The 26,492-nt window shown below is 40.6% G+C and overlaps 1 protein-coding gene across 26 annotated transcripts in view; it reads left to right on the top strand.

Annotated features, from left to right (window-relative positions):
* Window positions 1-26,492, top strand: part of PTPRD (protein tyrosine phosphatase receptor type D) — a 1,160,352-nt gene that overhangs the window by 770,499 nt on the left and 363,361 nt on the right. Inside the window, exon 1 of one of the 26 annotated variants that reach the window (XM_081844743.1) lies at window positions 6,950-7,483. The exons of the other annotated variants lie outside the window; for them this stretch is intronic. The gene's annotated coding sequence lies outside the window, so the exon portion shown is untranslated. Of the gene's footprint in view, window positions 1-6,949; window positions 7,484-26,492 lie in introns of those variants that run through there. 26 annotated transcript variants of the gene reach the window in all.

Here is a 26,492-nt window from a genome sequence, read left to right as displayed (position 1 = left end):
GCGTTTCCGTGCGCTGCTCTGGTTCGGCAGAAGCGGCTTAGTCATGCTGGCCACATGACCCGGAAGCTGTACGCTGGCTCCCTCGGCCAATAAAGTGAGATGAGCGCCACAACCCCAGAGTCGGTCACGACTGGACCTAATGGTCAGGGGTCCCTTTACCCTTTACCTTTACTCTGAGTATGACTTTGTTGTATCCAACTCCTAAGAATCAATCACATACAAATGCTATAATGTGAATCATTATAAGCTGGTTTTAAAGAATGGAGAGTGCATTTTTGGTTAAGGTGTACATGGCATTTAAGGTGTCAGGGACTGGAATCACGAGGAAGAGGTATAGTGGAGATTGCCTCCCCCTTCTCCTGTAGCTGACAGGATGGAGGGAGGCCAGTTTGAATTACAGCCGAGCTATGAGGGAGATAAACGAGGCAGAGACTGGCCAGCTGCCAAGTTATGAAGTGTTAGAAGAAGAAGCATGGGGTGGGGTGGGGAGATAGCCCAGACAGCTGACACTTCATTAGACAGCATAGATGGTCCGCTGTCCCCTAGAATGTGACGTTCGTTAAGGGTGCAAGAGCAGCGGAAGCAAAGACATTTGACCACAGGGGGCCTCCGTAGGGTCAGGTGTTGCTGGGGAAGAGGGAAGAGGGAAGAGGGAGGAACTCCATCATGGGGAAAGGACTGAATTCTTTGTCTTCTCCCGTAATGACTGAATAAATCGTAAGCAAGACATTTCTTGGTCCTCCTTGATTCTGGAAACCATGGGGGGGGGGGAGAATTCCTCAAGCCTGACAGCAGATATGCGTAGTCGTGTTGAGCAAGCCAATTATTCTATTTTGCTGTGGATTATCATTGAGGTGTACATTTAATTTGTAAAAGGTCAGTCCCACAGTCCACTTGGGATTTCTAGTGTCAGGAGTCCAGGTTCCCAGCTTTATAACACAGTAAGCATAGGTAATTAAAAAAGAGGATTTATTGCAAAAACAAACAGATAGCTCCGGATGGTTCTAACGCAGCCACTGGCATGATCACACAAGATGACCCTTCTGAAGACTGCTTCCGTTGTCTACAGAAGATATTGAACTGTCATCTCTTGTTTTGCTTCCTATCTAACAGCCCTCCCATTCGTTGACTCTTCAGACTTATTGGATTAGTTCCAGCCTCTTCTTGCTCTTGTAAACTGTCTCCAAGCCTGCTCAAGCCTCCTGAGAGCTTTGGCTGTGTTCTAGCCTGCTCTCAGTCATTCCCTCTGCAACCGGCATTCCCAGGGGTGGGGGAGAAGCACTGTGCACTGACCACTGTTCAGCCTGTGTCAGATCTAACCCTCTCCGTTCTGCAGCAGGCTGTGAAGTTCCACTAGGAGCTGGCTCATTCCTGATAGCTAGTAGCTGCTATACCGGGAACACCAGCATAAGAGAGCCATGAGCTTACGAAAAGAGGAAGTGCTGATGTAGCAACATTGGCTGCCCTACCTCCAAGCATCTACGGTCATTCCACTTCTGCCACCAGTCAAGTGATGTCTTCCCATTGGCCACACAAATTATGCCTTCCCATTAGCCATGCAGGAAATGGACATATCATTGCATGGTGTCCCCAGGGCCATGTCTACCCCTCCCACTTCACAGATAATACAAAAGGGGAGAGGCAGCCAGAAACAGCTGACTGCATTTTCCCCATCTCAGGCTATTATGGTGTAGCATAATGGATGGGGAACCTTTGGCAATTCAGTATCCCATCATCTCTAACCATTGGCTGTGCTGTCTGGGCCTTATGGGAACTGGAGTCCAGCAACATGGGTGGGTGTATTAGAGGTTACCGCCCACACACTTCTGCTGTGCTACTCTGCTAGTGTGGTGGCACCTCAGTAAAACCACTTCTTACTGTTTGTAGCAGAGTTTTCCCTGGAGGCAGAGGACAAGAACAGGAGCCATACTCAAATTCACAGTCAAGAGCTTCTTTATTGCTTGACTGGTTGCACAAGCATTTCCGTTACTATTATATACAAGCTATTTTCATTCCTTCTTTATCTCTCCAGCATGGTATAATCTCAGTCCAGTGATTAACAATCCTGAGACAGCACAACTCACAGTATCAGCAGCACTCATTGTCTTACTTCCAACCTTGTTGTCAGCAGTGGCATAGCTTGGGTTGTCAGCACCCGGGGCAAGGCAAGTAATTTGCGCCCCCTAACCCATGGATTTGCGCCCCCTAACCCTATCCCCCAGATGTTGCGCCCGGTGCGGCCGGCCCCCCCTGCACCGCCCACGCTACGCCACTGGTTGTCAGCATGCATGCTGACAGTGTGTGTGTGTGTGTGCATGTGTGTGTGTTTTCCTTGTGCAGGAATTGCAGACTGCAACTTCCTCCCTTTATTTGCACCTCCAGCTGACACCAATCAAGCCTAGAGTGCCACTCCTACACACTAAACAAAATTCTGGAACCCTCTTTAAAGCTTCCAGGAACTTTTATTTGTTTCTTAAAGAAAGTTTTCCTAACAAGGTGGGCACCCAAGCCCTGGTGTAGCAGACAGAAAGGCAGCAACTGGCACCTAAACTTGAGGTGTTTCCACAGTATCAAATAATCTAGGGAAATTCCACCAGTTTTCCAAAATGCATACTACATCAGAATGCGTGGTAGCTTTACTATGCATGTATGTTATTGCAAAATCTAAAAACCATGTTAATTCGAAACCAAAACCAAACCAAAACCAAACTCAAAACTATACCTCTTTTATAATGAATGAAGAAAACTCAAGTTTAAAACTCTGAGAACCTTAAACTAAGTCCACTTTATGGTTTGCCCTGTAGTAGGAGATAATGATAGTTTTCATTTCCATTGTAACCACAAGCCTTTTATTTCAGCATTCACAACAGGTTTTCTGTTTGAACTCTTTAAAGTTGAATGAACACTGGCAAAAGACATCTTAGCAAAACAAAGTGCTTTCAAAATGCACAATTTATTCATCCAATAAATATGCATTACAGCGTATGAAATATTGGCAAGCACGGGTTTCATAATATTGTCTGATGACAAATAAACAAGATAAATTCAAAATTATATCTGAATACGTTTTGATAGGTGTGTTTTGTACTTGCATTTTCTTGACAAACTTTAGATGCAATCTCATTATCGGTCAGGCAAAAGTAGAATTCCACCTTCATGTGGATTTTTTCATTGAAGTCTGCTTCTGTTGCAGAATCATATGAAAGGCCTATTCAGTGATAATTAAGGCTGAATGGTATGCATACTTGTCTGGGAGTAAGGCCCATTGAACACAATGAAATGTACTTCTGAGACAAGAGGGGCTGGCTTGTGCTGGGCATAATGCAAACATCTACCTGAAGACCATACAAATTCTATCTTAATAGGACCAGACTCAAAATAGTATCCATTGGTACATGGGTACTTGTTTCAATTACCGTCTTGAGTTTCCTTTAGGTGTCCTGTTTTACAATTTTGCCGGTATGGACATGATTAACAGGTCCAATAATTCCAGTAGGTTCTGTTCTGAGCAGAACTTTGTTAGATGCAATGCCTAGCATGCATAATTGATCTCAATAATTAAGCATTTATGCATAATGACGTAAGAAGCACCCTGCTGCACCAGAGGTCTATATTGTGTTCTGTTCTTATGGTGGCCAACCAGAGGCCAATCAGAAACTCACAAATATGGCATAACTGAAATAGCAGTTATGTGATCCCCAGCAACACTTCTAGTGTAATAATCTAACATTAAGCTGATTAAAAAAAAAAAATATTGTTCACCTGTGAGGACACTTTTCTTTTAAGCAAGCAAGCAAATAAACCATATCAGTATTAGTTGCGCTGTAGAAAATGAAATGTAGAAATGTAGAAAATGCAGGCCAGACTTAAAACACAAATCTTTTTGTTTTGAAAACAAATTTTAAAAACGGGATGCGCTGGCAACACTTTGGATGTGTAAAAAACCTACATTTTGTTTCAAAATTCTCATTCAAACTTTGTTACTGATTTGTTTCCACATCTGCAGGGACCAAAGAATCCCGAAGTGTGGAAATGAACATGCCTGTTCATAAAACATTTTAAGGCAATGCACTGCCCCTGCCCTTCCAGCAATCCCATTTCCTGTTCTCTCTGTGTTGTGTATCTTTGGAAAACAGTACGCTGACAATTTGTCTTTGCAGCCAGCAGTGCTTGAAGGCCTTTCACAGGCAAGTGCAGGTAGGACTCTGTCAGCTCACCCACCTTACATGTTCCTATACAGTGCTTACAAATGTATATTTGAAAAATATAGAACAAATCGTTTATAAATGCACACAGCTGTAGCATTTTCTGTAGTATATACACAGAAACATTGTGTTCTTTTAGGAAAATGGACTAACTGTTGCTTTAATGCCCTGAGACAGACTAAGAAATGGAATGTAGTATCAAGTTGCCACAAGGATGTGGCAGGCCAGCAGCGTTTTTAGAACAAAAGACGGAGGAGAAAGGAATGGGATAATTCAGCGTGCTAACACAACGTGTGTGGCTATCGCCTACTAATATTTCTGTATCCCTCAGTGTGAATCTCTGCAATTAAGGCAGTTAGTCTATGCACACATGAGTGGCTTTGGGGCAGCAAGGTGACACCCCCCCCCGTCTTTCATCTAATCCCATGCCTGCACTCCCCCCAATTCCTATTCATGAAGCCATCGTTTGTACATGTGCAATGGGTGTTTCAAATGTACACACCAGCTTAACTGTAGAGTGAATGTAGTTTAACTTTTTCAGATTGGATGGAAGCATTTCTTCTTTCATTACTATAGGACAGATATGGATTATGGCTAACTTCATGTGTATACGGTTTCAATGACCAGTAGTAACTGGTAGTCCACTGGAGACAGATTAAATGGTAATGAACACATGTCTTGGCACTGTCCGGTTGCTCCTGTAAGCAGCCCTTCAGGGGTTGCAGAAAGAAGCCACAAGTCAGCCTGTTTTTATTATCTATCCTTTAAACATTTGCAGAGGGAAATGAGTGGAACACAAGTAACAGATCGGATCCCTGGTTCATCCCGCGCACAAGCTGTGTGTAGAATTGGGTCATCAGTGAAGCAAAAAGGGTCACGCTGAAACTCGGCAAGGATTAACTTTTGGGAGAGATTTGCAGAATATTTGGACTTTGACCTTGAGGAATTAGTTGTATCTATTTCTGAATATACTTCATAATAGTGTGGGGGCGTAGCAGGGCCTGGTGGTGAAAGAATGCTGTGGTTCACACTGTTAGTGTGTGTTTGTTTTCTTACAAGGATTTGTGATGCTTTTGTTAAAAAAAAAAAACATTCAGAAGCCTCATGTTTCTTTTTAGAAACCCGAACATTGTAATTAATAGCAAATTACTGTTATCTAACTTAAACTACCAATAAGAAATGCTGTTGTTTATATAAATAGCACCATGTTTCCACCCAGTTATGATTATTATTACGTAAACGGTACTACATATACAACAAATGTAAATGACCCCAAGACAGCAATTTTCTTGAATAATGCAACGCTGAGGTTTCATTTGCTTGACAGTTTAAGGTTTATAAACAGAATGAAGTAACAGGCTTCCTTTTGTTACTCGCCTCTTTAAAGCAACCTTACACCCTTCGTTTCTAGGGGTGGGGTGGGGGAACCGATGTGCAACAGAATCGTAGTCCCGTCTACTCAAAAGTAACCCCTATTGAACTCCGTTGGGCTTACTCTCAGGCAAGCAGCAGGGTTAGGATTGCAGCCGCACGACTCCTCCCAAACGGCCTTTAACTCCAGGAAAACGGACCACCTGACCTGAACTATCATCTCTCCTACCCGATTTCTCCCTCGCGCACGAAGTTTCCATTTAAAAAAAAAAAAAACAAAACACGTCTGGGAGGTTGCACCGCGTGTCCTCAAAGACGTGAGGGCAGCTGCAAGGAGGAGGAGGAGGAAAGGAGCTCTCGCAAAATTCACAGAAGAGGGCGGAGAGAAGGCGGGGTGCAAAGCGAGAAGGCACCCAACCGGCTGCTTCGCTCGCTCGCGTTTGAAAGCTTGCGTGCTTCTCCGAGGGAAAACACGGGCGCACAAGATTCTCGCCTTCTTGCAAACGCGGGGCGTGCGCGTGTAGCTCTGTGTGTGTTTGGCACAAGAGGTGGGGAGGGGGAGAGAAAGGGGGAGGTCCTTTCTGGGCTGGTACAGCGAGATAACGGGGAGTGACGTCACCGTCCCTGCCAATCTCTCCCCCCCCCCCCACTCCGCCCCACACAGCGCACCGTTGCTGCCCGGCGCGCTCCGGCGTTGCGCGTGTGCGCCTTCCTCGCTGCTCGCGTCCTCCGTCCGTCTGTGGTCCAGCCAGGCGCGCAAGGGCGAGAGGCTCAGCCGTTCTCCACCCGCTTCCCACTCGCCTAAAAACAGCCGGGCTCTGCAACAAGCTTCTCACAACACTGCTGGGGGGGGGGGGGGCGCACTCAAATCCTGTGATCTGCACAGCCTAAGAGGATTTAGCAATAATATATATTATGTCCTCTCTCTATATAAATATCACCTAGAGAGAGAGAGAGAGGAAGGAAAGGAGATGGGGAGCATCCCTCTTACTTGGTCCCTCAGCTAGCGCGCGCAGCCATCGCCTCTTCCCAGAGGAGTCCTCTAAAAGGGTCTTTATTCCCCCCCCCCTTCCTCTTTCTGCTTTTTTTTTTAAGGTTGGGAGGGAATCTCTCGCCTCTTCTGTTTCCACCCCTCTCCAACATCCGAGCCATCTCCAACTTGCCCTTTTTGGGTCTGCATTGCACTTTGGGGAAATTTCCCTCTTCTTCTTTTTCCTTCTCCCCCCCCCCCCCTCCTTGGAGAAGGAGGAGGAGAGTGGATCCGGTTTTTCTATTTGTAGCTAAAGAATGGACTAAATTAAGAGGGGCAAAAGGGAGGGGGAGGGAGGAGGGAGGAGGGAGCAAGAGGAGAAAGGAGGAGGGTGAAGCGGAGAGCAGAGAGAGAGAGAGAGAGAGAGCGCGCGCCCGGGAGCAACAGAAGCAGCAGCAAGAAAAAGAAGGCAGAAGAGAGCGGACAAGCAGCAGCAAGAAGCCGGCCAGGGAGACCCGGCAGCCCGGGGAGTTCCGCCGGCTTCCCTGCTCCCTGGATGCCGCCGGCCCCTCGGACTCCCATCCACTTCTCCGCTTTGGACGGTCCGTGAGAGGGCGGCAAGAGACCCCCGGGCGCTTGGGGGCGTCGCGGGAGGGGAAGGAGGGACTCGGCTGACAGCCGCTCGCTCGGCTTTGGATTAAATCGGCCTCCCGGGAGACAAGCGGCCGCGGCAGCGGCAGCAGCAGCAGCGGGGGAAAGAGGAGCAGAGGTGGCCGTGGCGGCAGCAGCAGCAGCAAGAGGAAAGAAGAAGGCGAAAGGAGAGGAAGGGAGCCCTGCCAGTAAGCAGCGCCCGGCAAGGAGGGCTTGGCTGGCGGCGGGGGCAGCGGCGGCGCTGCTGCTGCTGCGAGGGGAGCCGACGGGGAGCCAGCATGACCAGGTAATTCTTCCCGTGGCTGCTGCTGCTGACCCATTTCTTTCTTCCAGCCCCTGCTCTGGAAATCTGGTGTGGTGTGTGTGTGTTTGCGCGCTCGTGCGCGCGCGTGCATGATGTGTGCATGAGAGACAGCCATGTGCATTTCTCAGCTACTCTTCTTCTCTCCCCCCCCCCTCCGGTAGCCCCGGGGTCTAATCTCCAGACAGGAGAGCTAACAATAAGGGGAATCTGAAGGCGGTGTGGTGGGAAGAACGCTGGGCTGGTGCGTGCCAGGATTGGTGTCCAGGGGAAGAGAGAGAGAGAGCCGTCCGTTTGCTTGGGAGGGAGAGGTGGAGGCGTGCGGTGCTGCCTGCTGACGGAAGGCTTGTTGTTGTTGTTGTTGTTGTTGTTGATGATGATGATGATGATGGCTGAGTTAGCTCGTTTGTCCTGAGTGGTGTTTATCGCAGTGGGAAGATAAGAACAGAAATCAAAGGCGAGAGGAGAGGTCCGAAGTGCGCTGGGATTGGGGAACCGCCTGCGCGCGTGTGACGGGGAGGGGAGTAGGTTGGGAACAACCCCTGGGATGCCCAGATAACACCCCCTCTTTCTTCTTCATAGGGTAAACGCATATGCTTCCTAAGTAAACGCATATGCTAAAACAGGAACTATGTAATAATAATAACAATAATAACAGTATCCTTAAAGCAGCCAAGACAAGGACTTTTGACAGAGGCATGGCAAGGTTTACAAGAGTACACCCATGTTTCCTTTGAGGGAAACTTATTTTCCACAATACTTCCATCCAGCCTTCTGAGTTGCTCCCTAATGCTTGTGAAGGTGTTTTTTTATTATTATTTTTCCTTTGCCCTCTTCCCCAAGCCGCTGTCAATGACTAGCTGCCCCACAAGTCATAACCTTTATACTTAACCTTTTCCCCAATCGCCTCTTCCGCTAGTGTTAGTTCTGTTTCTCCACAGGTTATTTTGGAAGAGGGCAGTGTCTCCAGCATTCATCCCTTCAGGGTTTTGCATATTTTATAATCCACTGGGAAGTGCATTTCTCAAGTTTCTTTGTACCTGCCTAAAAATTATTTTCCTGGTGTGGTTCATGTAAAGTGTTCACCCCAGCAGAGTGCAGCACCAAGATTTTATGTTCCTTCAGAATCTATGAGTCGTTGCATTGAGTTTTCATGGTGTGTTTTGTGTTGGTTCCTGTGATTTTTTTGCTTGGGAAATAGTGTCAAAAGTTCTATTGTGACAGATGATAGTGACCTTTTTGTCATTTTCTTTCACCCCCATAACATGCATACCCACAACATGAAAACAGACAGAGAATTATGGGGGGGGGGGGACTCCCCTCTTTGACGGTAGAATTTTATTACCAAAAGTGTTTTTGTTCATTTTGAAATAAGGACTACACACTACAACAGAGTAACATAAACAACAGAAATCAAAGATTTCATCCTCTGAATATAAATCAGTCACATATATGTCTGCTTTTAAGGGACACTGATGATTTGCTTCATCAAAATGTCCTTAAATTAGTTCTCCTGAGATCTACTGTATGGCTTCGGTATTTTTCAAATGTGAAATTGATAGTCTGGTCAGTGTCTTAAGTTCAGCTGTCAAATTCTGCTCTGTTAAATTGCTATAAACATCAGATGTGTTCCCTACAAGGCATGTTTCAGTACTAGGTTCTGTAGCTCTTGCAAAGAGAAGGGAGACAGATAATTAGATACCTTTTCATATAATAATACTTGTGGAGGTATGGTAGGATATTTATAGGTATTTTCAATTCAGAATGATACATGGTTTGTGTACATGGTTTAGTGAAACAGACGATCTCAGCTTTTAAGATGGCACTAAGAAATCCATTGTGATTTATATGTGCTTTGGTAGGAATGACACTCAAAAAGGGAAATGCAGGTTTTAGATTTCAAGCAGTTGTGTTTAAAAATACATTTTCATCTGTCTCAACATTTTGCTACTTGGTGAATTGCAGTGACATTGGTTAAACATTCTATTGTGGCTTTTATATAACTCAAATATTCTCAAGCAGCAATAGGACAATGGTTTGCATGTGGGTAGATACATTTTCTTTTTTTAAAAAAATCTGTGAAGTATTTAACAATAGCTCTGACTTTGTGATTAGAAACACAAGGTACTTTCCTATTTTCTTTTAAAAAACCACCTGCAGTTCCCACACTGGATTGGCAATGGCACTAGAACTTCACAAGCAAAAAAGTAGGGATCACCCCATTGTCTGCTGCTGTGAGTGGTAAGCCGCTAGGGGCCTGTATAAACTGCTCTTACGCAGCAAATACCATTGTACGGAACACTCTCCTCTTTTTTTCTTTTTTCTTTTTTGCTAGAAGGACATTTTTGTGCCGATTTCATAAAGACTTACCTATGATTTATTACCGAAGGGTTAGGCTAATGTTGTTGGAATGAGTGATAATTTTTTGTGCTGTTCCCCACTGGCAAGTCTTATAAGGAGCTTTGATGCTTCCCTTTCTACCTTTATGATTGAGGGACATTGCTGTCTGAAAGGTGGTCATTGCGAGCTTTTTGGATTCATTTCATCTTCAGTTCCAAATTTAACACTATTAGCCGATATAAGAAGGTCCCGGGTTTGGGGTGGGAGAGTTAGCAGTGCGAGGGGTAGCTCTAAGATCCTATATCACGTTTAGAAATGCCACTGCTCACCTAATACCAAAATAAGAAAAGGGGGGGGGGGATGAAAGATGGTGATTACTCTGAAAATGATGTGGGTGCAGGTTGATGGTGTAATTAGACTACAGTAGTAATTGCCAGAATCCTAAAGTTGTGCTTGAAATCTAGTCAGTGCTTATAGGATATGGGCTGAAGATGCGCCACTCATTGTTCTCAGAGGTTTGAAATTGACCAACCATGGCATTCCTGATAGACATTAGGCTGTAAGGTCAAGTATTCCTTTGTTGATTTTCACTTTTTCAAATTGACAAGGCAGACAATTTGTGCCGAGGAACAGCTGAAACATTTGCATATTGAATTCCTTTCAAACTGAACATGGTTTATCAAGCTAAGAGGCAATTCTATTTTTGAAAGGATTTACCAAAGCTAAATCAGAAGATTTTAGGATGGCGTGGTGAAAGCACAACTCTTGTGCTGTGTTTGTGTGTGGATAATTTTAGTATAAAATTATGTGTGCTAATAAGTGAGCTATTGTATGGGAGATCAATTTCTTGGGAACCTGAAATTACAGTGCATTTACAGTGGATAGTAATATATTTTCCATAGAATTACTTTGAGGAGTAATTCTGTCTAGACATGCATAATAGGTGGTTCAGTTGTTAGACTTTACTTGTAATTCAACAGTTTATACATTTTTACTAATATTTCTTGAGCATTAGGAGACTAGGTTACACTGTATTGTACTGTCTCTGTTGTCTTATTAATTCTTCTGGTGTTAAAATGTAACACACTTTACAACTGGAAGCAAACTCGGTAGTTCACGTAGTTTGGGGAGTGTGTGGCTGTTATCTTAATTTATTTGGGATAGGTTTTCAAGGAACCTGCTTATGGATATGTAATAGCAAGTGAGAGCCCAAAGGAGAAACAGTTCTTAAAATATTCCTTCATATACTATTAGTGATTTGCCAAGTGGGAGCAAAAGGGAGGAAATATTTTTCTCTGTGATCTGCTACGTTGAGAGCTCCTGTACAGCACATCTACTGAGGAAATCTGATGATGTAGAAGAAGATTGCTTGAGAGTTCTTTGCCTGTAAATTCCTTTCCAACAAGCCTCACTTGTTGTTTAAGCTGCAGTGCATTCATAGGAGTTCTGTGTCTAGCACAGACTCAGCGGAAGATACATTCATCTGAACCACATTGTCTCCCTGATAATGTCACTCAGCTGTGACTGAACACTGGCATCTCTTATTAGATTATCAATCATGCACATCAGAAATATTTTTTGGTAAATGCACAATGTTGCAAATGCTGTTCAAAGAAAAATCACAAAGCCATATTTGTAAGAAAATAAAGCAATAAAAGATTATTGCTACTTTTTTTAAAAAAAGCAGCTTTTAATACTTTTATCTTTGTGGTTGTTTTTTTTAAAATCTTTGTTATGCTTAATGAAAGGCCCACATATAAATTAATCTATGTTAGATTCACATTTATCTAATGCAACCTCTGCTCTGAGGCAAGGTGGGATATCTCTGTTCAGTCCTTCTTGGAAACCTCTAAGAAAAGGTTCCACAACTTAACAAGGCAACTTACAAAACTGTCTTTGTAGCTAAATGCCCCATGTTGTATTTCAGATTTTTTTAAAAAGGTATTTGAGACGTTCTCATATCTCTCCTATCATGTCTTGCATGCAACAGCATAAGTATGCATCAACATGTATAATTATGCAAGAAAAACATGATTTTAAATAAGTAAACTCACATGGATATGACACTTGTGTGATAAAATTTGAAGCAATTTAATAAAATTAAAATTATTGAGATCCCTTCTTAAGAGATTGCATGCGTTCATGTACTTCTAGAATACAACAGCACTCTAAACGAGCAATACTTTTTAATTAGTTTATTAAAAATGATAATATTCTTGCTTTAAAAGGACAGTTCTTTTTTATTTAGATAAGACCACACACACACACACACACAATATATATATATATATATTTCCATTGCACTTATATTAGGCATACCTAGGGTTTTTATACTGAAACTGCTAATGAATATTTAAATATAGGAATTTTGATGGGTAGAAAATGATGTTGGTTTGCAAACAATGAAAATACATGTCCTTTAAACAGCAACCCAGAAAACACTTTTCTCACATGGTTAAAGTTGCTGGGTACACAATTCCTCCATAAATAATATATTGAATGTATTGTATGAAATAGAGCAAGAAAATGTGGCAATCCCCAGGTTGTTTTCTTCAATGTTCTTGGAACCATGTTTCAAATTCAGTAAGTGGTGTGTATAATATGATTTTGTAGATGGTCAAACCTACAAGCTTCTCACGCTAGCTGATGCATGGGTGCTATGACAATAAGATTTCTGAGATAAGCAAAGAACTGGTCTCCAGGCTTGTGCGAGGCTTTTCATATTTCTTTTGCATATTGATTATTGTCTGGTCTCTGCTTATTTTTTACAATTTAGCTCGGATCTGTTATTGCTTCTTGAATGAGCTACATGAATACTCGCCTTTCTTAACCTGGAGATGTTGTCAGTGGATTTGGAAGGAAAAAAACTGGAGAAATTGCAGAGAAATCAGCAGGATTTAAAGGCATTTCACAGGGCATGTTGTAACCCATTGTTAAAATGCTTGCTCTGATTAAGTCCAGTTTCAAAGGGCAGTTTCGTGTTTTTGGCTTCGAATGTTCACTTTAACAATTTCAGAAGATAAATATTAACTATAAAAAGAAAGGCATACAATTTTGTTTTAAAGGCAGTAGTTAAAATGGAAGTTTATTGGTTTCATTTTTTTTTTAAAATTGTTCGAATGGCAGAATGTATCTTTGAAAGCTGCTTAACTGTTGTCCACTGCAGCTGTCCTTCCCTGAAAGATTAGGTTTCAGGAGCAGTGATGGATGTTGAATGCCTGTAGCCAGTTGTGGGGTTTGCTCTAAGGTCAACGGTACTGATGGAAGATAGGAATTTACAGCCTTCTGTCTCAATGCCAGCTCAACCAGTAGCATTTCTCAGAGGGGAAAAAATTAGACTAGACACATGCAATGCTGAGCTAATATTCCAGTCAACTTCAGAAATCCATTCACTTTGTGAGCAAAAAGAGAGTGTAGAGTTGTGGATATTAGGAGCACAGCTATTACCTGAATTTCTTTTCCCCTTCCATATAAGCTGAGTGAACGTCATTAAGCTTCATAGAGATTTAATGGGTGTTATTTTAATCATAGTTCTGATTTTTGTGATTCCTCTAAAATTGTATGTTTCTGGACTGTTGGTGCTTTTAATCCTGCAGTTAAAAAAATATCACTTTGCAAAACAGCGTTATTGCAATCTTCTGAAAATAAGTCTTTCAAAAACTCACCGTGACTAAATATGGAGTGATTTGTAGTAGATATTTAGACCAGATATATATTTTAGTTTCCTTTTCTTGAAATGTCAGTGTAAATGCAGAAAGAACCCTACAGCAATTTAAAGCATCTTCTTTTTTGTAGAATTTGGAGCAGAAAGAATATTTATTTTAGCAAATTGTGGGAATTATTAAATGCAACACTTCTGTATTAAGAAGTATCAGTATCAGGAGCAGTTGTTTCTTTGCGTCCCGTAATGTAAGAGATTGGAAGCATTCTCCTAAAGGCAACATCATCAGGGGCCTGGTGTATCAAGGATATGAAATGATTCCAAGTAGCTCTGAGTTCAACTACATAAGAGCTTGCCAAAGGGATTTTTTTTAAAAAAAAAGATATCCACTGTACACTCCTGTAGGACCTTTGTTGGCAGTGCTTGGGCATCCAAGAAGTGCTGGCCCTTATGCAAATATTCTTTGGATGTGGGGCCCACCACCATGATATTTGTGGAGCAGTTGCAAGTCTCATGGCATTCTAATTAACCACTATATACCTCTGATGTAGACCAATCTGGCATATTGTGGGTCCTTAATATTGGCATTTATATTCCACCATTTTAATTTCCCACAAAGGCCCAGTAATTTGCAAGATGGCTCCGACCACTCAAGGTCAGTGTCAGAAGTGGACTGTTGTATGGTCCTGGAAGCTATATAAGAGAAGTGGACTGCCGTATGGTCCTGGAAGCTATATAAGGATGCTGGGCGCCAACACCATCCCTCCATCCATGTTTGCTGTCATTCCAACAACATCTCCAAAAACCACACCATTATTTCCTCCGCGTGGATTAATGACAAATAGTTCATATACTCAGACGTGACTTCAGAGAGGTCTGAATCTGTTCCTTGCTTCAGTCGACCCGAAATGTTAAGATTCAAATTTGTTTCTATCTTGTCCTTAGCTATATCTTGAGTCTGCTTCTTGCAGAATGGCAAATAATGTTGGGAACTGGATTTTGTGAGTGTAAATAGATCTATATTGATGCAGTTATCTGTATAGCACTGTCAATGTACACGACACCTTCCTGCACAAGAAAAGTTCCTATATCACTTAAGAGTCAGAACAATATATATTTACACATTTGCTTAGTTGACATAACCACCCTAGGCATCAGAGAGAACACTGCGAGAATAGTATGCTGGACTAGATGGGGCCTTTGGTTTTATGAAAGAGCATTCTTATGTTCTTAACCTTTTTTGATATGTCAGTCAGTTGCCAAGTTATCTTTTTTTTTCTGGACTGTGACATCAAGGATCTAGAAGCATCTGCTTTTCTATTCTACCCCACATTTCCTCCTGTTATTCCTGCCATAGCTATAGCCTCATGATAATTAGAAACATATTGGAAGTTAGTCCATGGAGGTGTAATTATTCCTTGTGCATTTTAACCAACTTTACCTTTTGGGGTCATTTTTGCATGCGCTGTAATAGTTACCAGGGCAGTTCACAATGACCCAAATGACGCAACAGCTCTTAATGAGTTCACCTAATTCCCTCAAAATGGCCTGGTTTGTAATTTGGGCTCCTTGTGCGCTGAGTACAGAAGTCAGTTTAAGTTGATTTTGATCCAAATTTCCACTAGTGATTTTGATATATTTGTTTCATAGGTTTAAGGTAAAATAGGGGACAGACACATTTTGAAAATGTTTTGTCTCTTTCAGTAAGCATCCCCTTGATGATCTGGGTGTGTGCTAAAGGAGGCAAAGTGCGTGTGCACTAGGAATGTGCCCCATACCTCACATTTATCCCAGACTTTGCATTAGGGTTGTGGGAACACTCCACAGTGAGTCTGGTTGCTGCCCCAATCTGCTGCCCCTAGCCCTTCCCTTGAAATGGTTTTCAGCTAGACTTCTGGATAGATAATTATTTTCCTTCCATGAATCAAAGTTTTAAAAATGTTATACTGGAAACATGATGAGCTGATTTTTATTTTTATTTTTACTTTCCTTAAATGGACACAGTTGGGAGAGCCTGCTGGAGGTACTGCACATGGAGGGAGGGGTTAATTTCTTTCATGGATACAAATCACCCCATGTATGAGATAAGCGAACAGGTGCATGGTCAGCCAAGCCAGTTGCTATGTGAATGGCCCAGTACTGTCTATATAAGTGATGAAGGCATGTCAGCTCGTTAGTTGGTCAGTGAGTCTGTCCATGAGTTGGAGTGTGTGTAATGTCTTCCAACTGCTGGAGCAGCAGTACTTTCTACTTGTATATATCTGTATCTATATCTGCAAAGCCTACAAGCTGTATGTCTATATTAGTGTCTGGAACTGTATTACTGAAGCCTTATCTTCTGTAGCAGCAAACCATTTTGGGCATTAAGCTGCCTCTGTGTTGTGACTGGAACTGGGGGCAACTTCTGCTACATGGGTATCTCGCCTTAGAGCCAAGTTTATGAGTGTAAATCTTTAGACCATTTCTCAAATGAACTACATCTATAGATCGTTTCAACTTTCAACACACACATTATACATAGCTATGTTGGCCTATTTGAAAACATCCCCAAACCACAGATTGTTCATACATATTCGTGTTTTTTAATAAGTGTGCATTATTATCTACCCCCACTCTGCTGCTGTCTTATATGTGATATACTTTCTTCCTTTATTTATTCCATACTGTTTTTGATTTAATCTTATCAGGAATGTCAAGTTTGCTCTTTCTTCCTTTCCTAATTTTTCTGGAGGCCATTTGCCAGGTGTCAGAGATGTTCACTGTGATCTCTAACACCTTTAATTGAAAGGACAAGGCTGCTGAATCTCTGAACAAAGGTTTCCCTTGTCTTCAAAATGTTAATTAATGATTGACATAAAAGGTTGCAACAGGAACCAGCCATTTTAGATATATAGCAGTGTCTTCTGGTTTCTCTATCATTTTAGTGGTAGCCTTAAGTGGAGTCTAATCTGTGGTCAGCAAGAGGGAAAAGACGTGGGCACTAAGAGTTCAGTCTTTGATGCTCTTTGAGTAAAGGGGAAAAGAGGGTTGAATAGTTTAGAAGTTGGAAGGGTAAACATGTAGAAGATGATTCAGAGCTGGTAGAGCTCTACATGCTACAATAGCTTTGGGAAATACTGGAATTAAAATGGCACTTGGTGCAGCAACTATGTAATGTGATGTCATACTGTAACGTACAAGCATCTCTAAACATCTGTGTATACACATCTGGGAAACTTGATTGGGCCATGGTTCCAGGAAATGTGCACATGTGTTTTCATACATGTGAATGACACCTATACATTACATATTTGCTGCAGGAAACATTGATGTTTCCAATGCTGATTGTAATGTGTACAGCTGCTTTAGGTTCTTGAAAGAGTCACATTGCCCTTGAAATTTCACCTTTATGAATTCTTGACTTATCTGATTCGGGTTTCACAGTGTGTTAGGAGGGTGGGCTAGACCAAATTTGCTTGATATATAATCATTACAACATTATAGCAGTGTGATCCTTCCAACTTTAAAACATAATCCTTACAACGCTATAAGGTTGTTGTCCCATATTTTGTATTTGTTTTTTATTACAATTATTTAATATTTGTCTCTCCTGCCCAAGAACTTCAAGAGTGGCTTATAGTTATTCAGACAAGAAAGGGTCGAGATGAGACTGAGACAACAGTCATTTCCTAATGGCACCTAGTAAATTCATAGCACAGTGTGATTGGAACCCGGGATTCCTGATTCATAGCTTCCACATGAGTAAGCATAACTGAACTCAGTGAGACATAGTTTTGAGTTAACATGCATTGGATTGTGGTTTTGACCACTGACACTACACCATCTGGGAATATGGGGCATGATTGGACCAGGGTTGGAGAACCATTTTTAGTCTGGGAGATTTTCTGAGAGCTATCATTGCAACAGCATCTCCAAGAACTGTGTTGGTGGAAGGGCCAGAGGCAATACGTTCACATTTTTTTACCTCAGTATATTAGGTTAGTTTCTACACACACACACACACACACACACACACACACACACACACACCTATCCTCCATCAAGGCAAGAAAGAGACATTATCAGAGTTCAATGACATATTCCATCCATGGAAAAACACTCAAGGAGAGTGCGAAACAGGACCGATGAGGGGTTCCTATTGCATGCTTTAGATCAGGGATGTCCAACTGGTCGATTGCGATCGACTGGTTGATCCCCAGGAGGTTTTGGTAGGTTGCAGTCGCTCATGGGCTCCTTTTCCTTTGCAGTTGCAAAAGAGCACTCACCCTCGCCCCGTCCTCCATTCACGCATGATCACTAAAATGGAAGACCCAGTTATCGTTGCTAGGCTGGCTGTTTCCTTAGCGGTCTTTCAGTGAGCTACTTTCCCCCCTTCCCCTGTAATAAAGTGCAACAACTTTGACCTGAACCCCCCCCCCAAAGGGGTAGATCACTGCCAGTTTTTAATTCCATATCACAGTCTCTTGGGAATTGGACGTCCCCAAAATTCTATTGCTACAAACTTTATTGGTTACATTTTAATGCAAAGAAATGAAGGATGGGGAACCTTAGGCTCAGGTTCCAAATGTGGCTTTATCTTGCCCTCAAGACTCCTCCCCAGGCCCCACCCACTCACACATCCTCTTCCCATCCTCTTCCCACCCTTCTCCACGAATGTTCCTGCCTGGCTGTAATATGGAGAGGCTTTTCTAAACAAACAAACAAACAACCAAGTTATTATAAATTATTGTAGACATAAGGTTTAAACCTCAGGATTCAAAATTTAAGGAGGAGTACCTTAGGTGTATGACAAAGCAGAATATAGTAGCTACTTACGGACAGACCATGCGTGTTCTGTTCTTGTCTATAACACCCATGAACAACTGAAACCGAACTTCCTTTTTCATTACACAAATATAATTTGGAGTATGAAGTTCTCTCCCACTTTTGCTAAACCACTTTCAGTATTTCTTACAGAACATTTTTTTTTATTCTTTTAATGCCTTGTTCTTTGAAGCAGTGATTCTTGGGTAACCGTTGCTATGTCACATAAACACTAGGCAAAAATGGCATTTTGGTGTTTCTTTAAAGCACATTTGAATCTGGGTGCACTCATACTATTTCTGGGTATTCTGTGTTATCTCCTGGCACATTTTGGAAGAGGCTGCCAAAACATGCATTTATACAGATAATATAAATTTAATCAGAATAAAAGAAAGCATTTTCACAGACACTGCTATATAGTTAGCATAGATCATGATTGTTTTATCACATCTTTCAACTAGTATCCCAGAAGAATTTAACAAAACGCCCCTTTATGTCTGCCATTATTTGTTTACAGTATATTTGCAGACTACATAAGTGCCTCATTGGAAATATTTATCTGGAAAGAACATTAAATATTTGTTGCACTGAAAATATATTCAGAATTTTAATTACATTATCATGACCCTGTAGATCCCAGTGAATTAAACAAACAATGGGCTGGATTTACCTTTTGCATTCACCAATTACGTGGGTGTGCAATATCATCATGGACTAAAATGCTACAGTAGCCTTGTATGTTCTTTCGTATGTGTGATTATACATAAGTGTCCCGTAAAGAGTTTTGCAAGAGTTTTGCAATGCAGCTAGCTTTTCTTCTGCTTAGTTTGCTTCTTTGGTTGGATGTTAAATGTAAGCTACGAATGTCTGCCTCCCAACAGCATGTACTGGTTTACTACAAGACTAAAAAGCTGAGGAGTTGCCTCTTTTCCCTCTGAAGTTGTCTTGAATTAATTGCTTTATCAAATAATTCATCAAGTGTCCTAACAGAGTTGAGTAAAATGCCTTTTATGCTTGCTTCTCTAAATATGAGAGATAAGAGGGACACTCCCATCAGCTCTGCTTTCTTCATCCCAGCTGGTCATTTAAAAAAGAAACAAAAAACCCTCTGTAGCTCTAAGAACCAATGCCTGAGTTTGCTCTTTTCTTCCTTCCTCCCCATCACTTTTCTTTTGCATTGCCCCTCTTAAATTGTGAGCCTGAGGGTGTGAGCTGCCTTGTTTTTTCATTTATCCGTAAGCTGCTCTGGGAGCGTTTTTGTCTTACAAGCAGGTTAAAGATGCTTTAAATAAATAAAATGGACTTTAATCCATTTTATGTGGCAGGCCTATTGATGTTTCCTCAGAAGCAAGTTCCACTGAGTTCAGTGGGTCATACTTCCAAATAAGTGGGTGCAGGATGCTTAATTTCTTATAATTTGTCCTAGAATTGTGACATCTGTGCTGCACTCCACTCCATCCTTACAAATTGGCCTCAAAATAGTTCACAAAAAGGTTTTTATTAGGCTGCTTCCCTGCCTACATAACTTTGTTACTTACTTGTGGAACATTGATAAGCCTGAAAAATGTGGGAGAACTTTATAGAACTTTCTAGAAGCTCTTCCACCTGGTTGCCAGGAGATGGATTAGTTTCCCTTCGTCATAGGGGAGCAATGAATTGTTGGTGCTAGGTGGGTGCCTAAGCCTTTAATGGAAAAGAAGGAATTACTACAAGGGATTCTGTCTTCTACACAACTTTTAAATGTGTTCTTCAAGGTACAGAAGCCCTGTCCTCTTTTTCTGCTGATCAACTTGAGTGAGTTGGTATATACAAGCCTGCAAAGTTCTTGCTGAATGATTAAAATGTGTGACTTTAAAATGAGTGACATGTGTTTAAAATCAGCAGCACCTATTGTGGCCAATTTTAACAGATTTTTTTTTTAAAAAAAAAATAATATTTATTACCTTTTCCAACAATTTAAACACTACAAACAATTTTGACAGAATTAAAGCATTATTGTTTCACAGATTTGTAGGAAGCATGGCTTAATGGTTGTAGTGCTAGTTTGAAGATGAGCTCCAATTCTTCAGGCACCACTTATTAATCGTTGTGATTGGGAAAGTTTCTGCCTTTCCACATCAAGCCGCCTCACAAGAAAACCCTTAACATTAGCAAGAATGTTCCAGATCATGTTCTGCCATCTACTAGGCCATACACTCTTGTGAACTTGTCCCAGGCAGGCTGAGATCATGTGATCTTTTATAGGCTCTGCAATCCCTTATAGCTGTGCATGACATGATGGGTAAGCTGCAAGTCACAGAATCTTTTCAGTCAATAATCTTATAGGGAATCCCAAGGTTCCTTGAGTACACTTTGAAAACCACTGGATCAAGTTGTTCCAGGTGAACTCTAGCAGCACAATCTGGGTTCGATTTGGAGTTTTAATTTTCATCATCTGAAAAATAAAGGTTACAGCACATTTCTGACAATACACTTCTGTGTATACATTAAGAGTATAAAACCCCAGGATTAGATATTATGATGGCAGTGAGAGGCTGATGCATTTTTAACCTATTTTCGAGAAAGCACTCCTATTCTAGTTGTTCTCTTGACTCTACCAGGACTGTTTTGAAAATAACTGTCTTCATAGGATATATTCCTGAAAATATGGGATCAGAATTTTTTTTTTTTAGTTCTCAGTAGCGTAATTATAACCAGCTCCCAGTTGCTATTTCCATAAAAATGTTTGATTATATTGATTTTTTGCACACCTGTCACTGTTCCAAACTCGTTTCTGTGCATGTCGTTGATGAACATGAAACGTGTAATGATTAGAAATTAAAACTGTGCATTTTTATAAAAGAAAAACCCAACAACCTGAAACTAAGCAAATTCTGCTTGCATATATAACCATCAAAAGATCTAGAAACTGCATCATTTACCTAATGATAAATTGGTAAATGATTATTTTATGTCCATTTAAATAGGTACCAGTCCTGCTTTCCTGCTAGATTGGTAGGCCAAGGAGATGGAGCTCAAGTCGAAAGCGACTTTTCTTTATGTATACCCACGGCCAACACTTCTACTTTTTTCCACTGAATATTTCAGTTCTGCCTCAAGTTTGACAAAACTACCTAATAGTTTTGCATATGTGGAAATACATTCAAGTGTATTTTTAATTTGGCACCACATGGAGGGCTTGTCCCATCTGCCCATCCACACCCTGTCTTATAATAAAAGTTTGACTTTTAGAAAAGCAATTCGACGTTGCTTGCTATTTCACATTTGCTTTTACATATGAAAACTTTTGCACGTACTTTTGCTTCCCATATATCTAGCTCTTCTTTGTCTTGTATTATGTTTACCTAAATACTATGCCTGTGTGTGTGTGTGTGTGTGTGTGTGTGTGTGTGGTGTATCTGGATAACTGGGAAGGTAAATGATAAAGAATTGTGGTTTTTTTAGAGCAGCGATAGGGAAACTGTGGCCCTCCAGATGTTGGACTATAACTTCTAATGTTTCTCATCATTGGCCATTCTGGCTTGAACTGGTTGGAGTTTGACAGCATCTAAAAAGTCACAGGCTCCTTATTCCTCTTTCAGAACGTTACAGTTGTCTTCCTAATGCTTGAAATTTACCGTTTTAGTCTTTCTTGTAACTCCTTATTTATGCTACTGGCAATTTCCTTTATTACTTGCATGAAGGACATCATAGCGCCAGTTGCCACTAGCCTTGTGTTTGACATCTTTTTGTTGTTCTGTTTTTATGACTATAAAAATACACTTCTCCCAGCAGTCAGAGTTTTGGCAGAGACTGGAATGTTTTCTCAAGGCACTTCTCTCTCTTTAGGTAAATTCAGGCAGTCAATGAGCTCTGGGAATTGCATGATCAATGTGTATACATTTACACAACGTTTCCCATTGTTGAGTACTCAAATACATTTAGAGACTATACTTGAAAGCATAAGTAAGATCAAAATAAATATTTAACTCTTGTCTGTATTCAATGTACATTATAGGTCTCAGAAGTCTTAAGAATGCTTTTCATTATTGCCTTTTATCTGTCATGCAGTTTGAATTGTTTTACTGGACACCGGTAAATTAGGAAATAGATACAAGTAAATTACAAGTTGCATTTATTTCCACCTGTCAAAATAATCCACGAAAGGAAAAATAGAATATGGCTTTGGAAAAACATTGCGATCTAGAGAACAGTTTTTGCCAAATTAGTGTATGTAAATCATTTTATCAGGATAACATGCCTTAAAAGGTTGAAAGGTATGCAATTATAGCTGACTGAAAAATTATGAAATGAATGCCTGGTTGAATTCATAATTTTAAATTGAATATTCCATATTGAGGAGGCCTTAACTAATACTGTCATCTTGACTAGCTGTTGCATTTTCCTTACATTTGAATCAGATGCCAGAACAGAAGAACAAATCATATTTCAAAGTAGAGAATTGTAATGGCAGGCTTTTGAATGATTTCCCCAGCTAAAATTCACCTCTAAGCACTTTCCTTTGAAATTTGTAGTTCTCTTTCGTCTTTTGCATCATGTGAGCATTACTCAGATCTCAAAATGCTCCCTGAATAGAATGTCCAAACTACTCTTTAAAATACATTTTAAGTTTTTAAAAAAGCAATTTGGGAATTTTGTGTTAACAAAAATGAAATGTTGCTGGTGCACACCAGCAAACTTGGTCACCTCACAGCTCACCCCTAACTATAGATCATTTATGAACAAGTTTAAAAGTACAGGTCCCATACCAATCTGGGGGACGGGGACGGAGACTACTCCATTTCTATATCCTTCTACCGAGAGAACCGTTCATTTATTCCTACTTCCTGCTTCCTGTTATATGCAGGTTCTGCTATAAGAACCTAATTCGTTCCTGAATATTTGTTTGTAAGGCAAGCATTCATATAGCCATCTGAACATTTCCTTTGGGGTTTTTTTATAGGGGAAATTCCAATGCATTCGATACCCAGAACAGGTTCACCATGAAATGATTTTTAAAAACCTAGAAAGCATAGATAACTTCATTGTAGGACTTTGAAGAATGGTAGACTGGAAGATAAACATTCATCTCTCTCCCCCCCCCCCCCATGTTGATTTTACTTGTTCCGAAGCTCAGTCCCAGAACACAAATGCTCCCCTTAAAGAAGAACAGCCAGATTGACTTCCTCTTCCTCCTCACCCCTTCCTCCTTCATTTCTGCCAAGATGCTTCAAAGCACTTAGGAATTATTATTGACCCAGCCTGAACACAGCTCCTTCCCCAACTATGGAAAGAGAGAGTGGGACAGACACCCTATTACTTCCCTTGATCTGGGCACTATGCTTCTTTTGATCCAGCCAAAAATAGAATTCGCTTTTTTTGTTTGTTTGTTTGTTTTTTGCTGCTGCATCACACCATTGACTCATGTTAAGTTTGTGGTCCACGAAGACCCCTAGATCCTTTTCACATTGACTACTAAAAAGCCAGGTGTCCCCCATCTTACATTTGTGCAGCTGGTTCTTCCTGTCTAAGTGCAGAACCTTACTTTTGTCCCTGTTGAAATCCATTTTGTTAGCTTGTGCCCAATTCTCCAATCTGTTAAGGTCATTTTGAATCCTGATTCCATCTTTTGTGGCATTAGCTGCCTGTCCCAGTATAGTGTCATCTACAGATTTGATGAGCACCCTCTCAATTCCTTCATCCAAGTTGTTTATAATGATGTTGAACAACTTCTTGGTAGTGGCGCCCACCCTATGAAACACCCTCCCATCAGATGTCAAGGAAATAAACAACTATCTGACTTTTAGAAGACATCTGAAGGCAGCCCTGTATAGGGAAGTTTTTTATGTTTGGTGTTTTATCGTGTTTTTAAAATTCTGTTGGGAGCCGGCCAGAGTGACTGGGGAAACCCAGCCAGACGGGTGGGGTATAAATAATAAATTATTATTATTATTATTATTATTATTATTATTATTATTATTATTACATCTTAAATGTTTTAAATATGGCTATATGCTACCATTATTCAGGACAAGAAATGTTGTAAGCCAGGCTTGCCAATCTCTGTTCAGATACATCATTTTCAAACATTGTAATATTCAATTAGAATTGATGTTTCTGAAAGAAGGAAGAATCGTGAATGTCTAAATCCAAAATGTTGTAGAGTGATTTAGCCTAATGTTTAAGAGTGTGAGTTGGGAAGTTGCCAGTTGAAATCTCATCATAACCATGAACTAGTGGCCTCAGGCAAGCTGCTTTCTGAGCCTTGCACCCCTCCGATATATCTTTAGGGAATAATAATACTGGCCTGTCTCATAGGGTTATTATAAGGATTACTGAAATAATGTATGTGGAGTACTTGAACATTTGTAATGTTTTACATAAATACTAAGTATTATTGTTCAGAACATCACATAACTAAAGGGAATAAAATATATATTAGATAATAATACAAATACAAACAAAGAATAAAAGATAGATTTCCATAATTCAGTAGTGTTCAGAGTGCTGTTAATGATTCATTCCTTTTAGTAAGTACCAAGTTAAAACATTATGAACAGAGAGTAAAATTGATGTGAATTGAAATGTAGGTCTTAGGAGTTACCCCTCTCTTTCTTATGAGAGTATATTGAGTATATTTAGTTACCCGGTAGAAAATTCAAGCTGAAGTCTTAGTTTAGTTACATATGTTAAGTTTGCAACTAAGTTTGTAACTATTCAGTACATGAACTGTTTCAAGTTTCTCTCTTTCACAATGGAGAAAACCCCCTTTGCTTTTAATTATTGTTTTTTTAAACCTGTTTAATTATTCATTGTCCAGAGAACTCAGATTATGGCATGAAAAATAAATATGGGATATGGGATAAATATTTTTCATTTTGGAATAAATATTTTCCATTTTGATGGTAAAGATGAATTCTTTTTTGGTTTAAAATAATAAATAATAATTAAACAATTGACCCAACACTCCACCATCAAAATTAGAATAATGGAAAAAAGTTTTCTGATTAATAGATTCTGCGTAGCATTCTGTTAAAAAAGTTGTAAACCTACTTATGGTTGTTAAAACGTGTATACTGGCAAGTGATGGTGGTGGGGGAGGAGACAGTTTGCCCACTGATAATTGAATTGTGTGGGAGAATATAGAGCATAACAGATTTGTCCAAATTAGTGAACTATAGCAGATTGATTAATTGGCAAAATGCTAATAAGTTTACTGAAAGAGATATTGATCATATATTTTCTTCTCTTGATATAGTTTTCTCTTCCTTGTTACCTTTTTGTATATCTATCATCCAAATCAGAGTTTCTCAAACCTGGGTCTTCAGCTGTTTTTGGACTACAGCTCCTATCATCGCTGACTAGAAGAAGAGGAGTTTGGATTTGATATCCCGCTTTATCACTACCCAAAGGAGTCTCAAAGCGGCTAACATTCTCCTTTCCCTTCCTCCCCCACAACAAGCACTCTGTGAGGTCAGTGAGGCTGAGAGACTTCAGAGAAGTGTGACTGGCCCAAGGTCACCCAGCAGCTGCATGTGGAGGAGCAGGGAATCGAACCCAGTTCACCAGATTAAGAGTCCACCGCTCTTAACCACTACACCACACTGGCTCCCTACTGTAGCACTGGTCCTGCTAGCTAAGGATATTGAGAGTTGTAGTCCAACAACAGCTAGAGACCCAAATTTGGGGAACTCTGATCTAAATGTTGATTTTGGAACTGTATATAAATGGTTTAAAGCATAATAAAAACTATTAAAAATAAACTTTAACATGTTTTCAACCCCTCTGATGACTGTTAAAGCTTTGAACCCAGTACATTTCTCAGCTAAGATCTGGGATGTGTTAAAGAGAATTTCTTTTTTAAAGAAGAAGAAGAAGAAGAAGAAGAAGAAGAAGAAGAAGAAGAAGAAGCAGCATTGCATTCAACAATGTTAAGATTATTTATATTTTATCAAAAAATTACTATCATTATTTGACTCTATAGGACCTAGGATATAAAGCTTAAGGAAGAGTTATTTTGACAAGATAACTTCTAGCGCTGTGCTCTGATGAGGCTGCCACAAAAGCTCAGAGTCATACAACATCACGATGGCTTCAGCAAAGCATGGAGGAGCCTCAGTTCCATGAAAAGCAGCTCTCATTTAAAACATTTAGGTCCCATTTAAAACAAGAGCAAAATGAATGAAAAAAAGTTTTTAAAATAGCAATAAA

The sequence above is a fragment of the Podarcis erhardii genome (assembly GCF_964252035.2).
Source record: "Podarcis erhardii genome assembly, chromosome: 17".
Taxonomy (NCBI): Eukaryota; Metazoa; Chordata; class Lepidosauria; order Squamata; family Lacertidae; genus Podarcis; species Podarcis erhardii.
The sequence above is the reverse complement of the archived record's forward strand: the minus strand, read 5'-3'. Positions and strand labels throughout refer to the sequence as shown.